This window comes from Schistocerca cancellata, chromosome 4 (assembly GCF_023864275.1).
Source record: "Schistocerca cancellata isolate TAMUIC-IGC-003103 chromosome 4, iqSchCanc2.1, whole genome shotgun sequence".
NCBI lineage: Eukaryota > Metazoa > Arthropoda > Insecta > Orthoptera > Acrididae > Schistocerca > Schistocerca cancellata.
This window is the reverse complement of record NC_064629.1, coordinates 691,478,053-691,482,473: the sequence shown is the minus strand read 5'-3', so window position 1 is coordinate 691,482,473 and position 4,421 is coordinate 691,478,053. Positions and strand designations below refer to the sequence as shown.

Genomic DNA, 4,421 nt, shown 5'->3' with positions numbered 1-4,421 from the left:
CAAACTATATCATCCCATTTAAGAAAAAGAAAGTTGACCTTCATATCTCTGACGCGACCCCACCTAGCAACAAAAAACCAACGTCATATTATATCCCACGTTATTCCATGCAACATTTGTCCCACAAACTTTTCAGCTTCTATCATACTTTCGGAGTTATTCTAGGTGGCAATAGTTAGTGACTCACCCCGTATATGAGATGTAGTAGTAACACATCACTGAGCGGTACCCAATGGCAGATTTTGATTTATTTAACGGACAAACGTGTGTACTGTTGCGGCCACATGTAATAAGCATTGCTTCACGCAGTGGAGAACGGCAAAACAGAGGCAAGCCGGCGACCGAGCGGTTGTGAAGTAGGCAGGCACAGATAGCCTTGCTGACAACAGCAGTCTACCATCAAGCTGACGCAAGGACGCACACAGACCGAGTCCGAGCAAAGCCTGGAGAGTGCTGAGTAAGGAGAAATGAGGCCAGCACGCTAAGTTACGCTGCAATATTCTGCGGGAGTAGTAACAAAAAGCTACCACCGAGGGTAAAAAACGTCCTCCTGCCGGATATAAATAGTGGAGCGCAGGCAGCAACAGAGAGAAGCCATTAGGAAGCAGTTCGGATCTGAGGAAGGACGTGGTCCGTGTCCGAACGTCCAGTCTTCGTAGGTGACGATTCCGGAAGTCTGTTCCAGCTCGCAGGAGTCATCTATTCGCCGCCAGATGTCAACTTCAGCTCTGGAGGTCGGCCCGGGTTCGGTCGGCACCATGGCTGACTAACTACAGCGAGAGCTTCCAGCAGGACCGGCCGCAGCGCGGTCTTGGTCACAGGCGCCGCCGGGGACTGACGCCCGGACTTCACGGCAACCCGGCCGCACGGCGTGTAGTCCGTCCATGACGGGACCTCACGGACATCTCGACTGACGGTTTCCCAGCCGCCGATGCAGCAGGCGTCGTCAGCTGACCTCGCGGGGATGAGTTCATCTCAACCACAGGGCATCCTGGCTTCAGCGGAGCACGGGAGGCCTGAGGCTGCCGAGTGCGATCAGCGGCGCGCGTTCCGCGCATTGTCGGAGAATCTACACAGTAGCAGCGGGGCAGAGGGATCCGCAGGGCTGGGCAGCGACGACGAGGGAGAAACTGTAAAGAAAGTTCAATAAATAATTGTAAAACTCCACGCCGTCTCAGTCTATGGCGCAGCCACTTTGTCTGCTGCTAAAAAGTGGTGCAGAAGTCGTAACAGTACTATCTAATGTTTTGGTCATGGTTTTTGTTTTTATTCTCACAAAGGTTGCATTTTTAGTTTCGTAAGGCTTAATCTTTCATCCGCTCCCCTTTAATCTAAGGGCACAAATGTTCACAGATATACAGGCGGTGCCCAACTTTGTGAGCAGATCACATAGGTTAAGTTTCATATAAATCAAATGATAGACTACAATTTACTGTTAGGATACTGGGTCTTGTGTACTACTTTGTACACAACTGTAAGGAGATGTCGGCTACAGAATCATAGGGAAGCTTGATAGGAGCAGAAATGATTAGCGAACACGTAAATACAGTAAACAGAAGTTTCACTTAACTTGTAGCTTTCTCCAAGCGTTGCGAAGAAACTTTAGAAAACAACAAACAGCAATTAAATCCAGCTATTACAGGAAGGAACCTGAAGACCGTCGCGCAAGTATGAGGCTGTAGCTACTAATGCATGAGAGAAATGTCGAAGGCTGGCTAGGACTGGAGACTGTGCGACTGGGACTGGGCCATCCTACTCGTATATCGCAGTGGCAGAGGGCGCTGGTAGTCGGAGCCGGTGAATGCGTGGCACAGTGAGTGCGCTCATTGGACGCGCCGGTTCCCCGCTCGACCGCAGTTGGAGTCTGTGGTGTCACCGCCAGACACCACACTTGCTAGGTGGTAGCTTTAAATCGGCCGCGGTCCATTAGTACATGTCGGACCCGCGTGTCGCCACTGTCAGTGATCGCAGACCGAGCGCCACCACACGGCAGGTCTTGAGAGACTGACTAGCACTCGCCCCAGTTGTACGACGACTTTGCTAGCGACTACACTGACGAAGCCTTTCTCTCATTTGCCGAGAGACAGTTAGAATAGCCTTCAGCTAAGTCCATGGCTACGACCTAGCAAGGCGCCATTAACCATATCTAGAGAGAGTCTCACTTGTATCATCAAGAATGCTGTATACAAATGATGGATTAAAGTTAAGTATTCCAGAAGCTACGTACTTTTCTTTATAGCATTCATTACGTATCCTGTTTCAGACTTAACGCAAGCCGGCGTGAGTTGACGCGTGCATTTCGGCCTCCCCTTGCAACACAGTGTTGGCACTTCTGCCAACACTACAGAGTCTGTCATAAACGTGTTTTTCCGTTGCCGACTGCGAGACGTCGGTGAGGGTGGTATCTATCTATGATACCACGTTGGGAAAATACTTTTTTTCTATAAATGTTATCGCATACAAGACACTTGTACACACTGTTCTTAAGTACTGTTCACGTATGTGGGAACCACTTCAGATCGGACTAACAGGAGACATCGAACATACAAAAAAAGGACGGTGCGGATGGCTACAGGACTGTGTTGCTTGGAGAGAAAGTGTAAGACAAACGTTGAAAAACTTTAAATGGATTTCACTCGAAGGAAGTTGCTGCAGTCAGTCTACTTATACCTGCACGGAAATTTAAAAAACGTTAATATAAGTAACAATAAACAGGTCTGCCTGCCACGCAGTTGACAGTGATTGGGATAGTAAGAATATAGATGTAGCAGTAAATATGAAGGAGCCCAAAAAAGCGGGGCGACATCACTTAGTGGCGGTTGTCACATGGTATCTCATCTGCCACGGACACTCGCTAGAGCGGAGCAGCTCATTGCTCACGTAAATAGAAAACCGTTGAGATTTTGGTTAACAGTCCTCTTAAACAATGTACGCCTTCGTAGCTGAGTTGCCTCTGTTACGGTAACTCAGCATGTTCCGTCAGGGGACTAGTTAGACTCTGCAATAACCTCCTCAGTCCGTGGTTCCACATACGTGGACTTCGTGGTTTTATGTCGTAAAGTTTATGAACAGTTTCTATCGATTAAAGACCTCTAGTACACGTTTGTGGAATTTTCTTAGTTTCAGGCCATGGCACTAGATAGTACCACAATCAGCTTGCAGTGCCCACTGTGATGTTTTGAAGATATGGGTCGACGAAATGGCTACACACGGCGCGCGTACTGACGGTAATTCGAAATAATCTCTTATTCCATATGCTAAATTTACTTTCCTTTTTTTTTTTGCTTTACATGTGTAAAAATAGTCACAAATGTGACTGATGTGTGTTTTTCCAATATTATCTCTTACTGTGAATTCAGAGGACATCGAAAGTCGAAATACACGTATGTGTATTTCAGGTCACAACCTCAAAGTTTTTCTGTTTACTTTATTCACTATGAAGTTTTAGTTGTTATGGTATTGTGTGAGGAAATCCTCATAATTGTCCAATTCTTGTGGCAAAATGTTATACAATTTTGATAATATCGATTTTTAAACATCAACAGTTTATGGCGTTATTTTCAGCAATCAACGACGAAGAAATTCTTCGGATGCTGAGGGGAGTGACTTCAATTCACTTTCAGACAATGAAAGTCAACAATTTTCGGATGAGGAGGCCGTCTCGGAATCCGCAGTCACTACTGAACACGCAGAAATCGAAATAGAAAACCTTACGCCTTACAGGTCGCTGGAGAGGGGACGTAAAGGTAAGTTACAATGGAGTTGCTCAAAAATGGAAAACAAGGAACCAAGTAAAGATGATTTCGAAGCTCTGACGTATGTGTGTTAAGGGATCCTGCTGAATACTTTTTTGAATATTATGATAAGAATTTTTGGAATTTGTTGCAGAACAAATAAATCTAGATCATATGCAAAGCGATGGTCAAAGGCTCAGAAAAGAAGGATTGATGTACAACAACCAGCTATTCTGAAGAGTTATAACTGCAACATGGGTGGTATTGACGTACATGACAAATTCATGGCCTACTACAGGTCAAATACCAGAACAAGAAAATGGACAATCAGACTATTTAACCATTTTACTGATTTAGCTATTACTAATTGCTGGATTATGTACATAAGAACCTGTGCAAAAGAAGAAGTACCAAAGTGTAACAGACTGTCCGTAGTAAACTTCAGACTAAATTTGGCTAATGTAGTGATAAACTGTTCTGATGTCAGAAGTTCCTCATAACACTCCAAAAAATAATCTTGGGTGACCAGGAGATCACTGACAGTTCAGGAGAAGATGAAGACAATAAACCCAAAAGAAGAAAAGTTGTTTGCACGCCAAGGAAGCCAACCCGATGTGACTGGATTGATCATCTTCCTCAATACATAGAAACAAAAAATGCTTCTAAATGTCGCTTTAAAGGCTGAAA

General features: G+C 45.2%; 1 long non-coding RNA gene across 1 annotated transcript; it reads left to right on the top strand.

Moving 5' to 3' along the window:
* The first annotated feature begins 3,107 nt into the window (after positions 1 to 3,107).
* On the top strand, positions 3,108 to 3,993 carry LOC126183753 (uncharacterized). Its single transcript, XR_007536805.1, has 3 exons — positions 3,108 to 3,227; positions 3,565 to 3,746; positions 3,889 to 3,993. It is a non-coding gene; the product is annotated as an uncharacterized LOC126183753 (long non-coding RNA).
* The last annotated feature ends 428 nt before the right edge of the window (positions 3,994 to 4,421 follow it).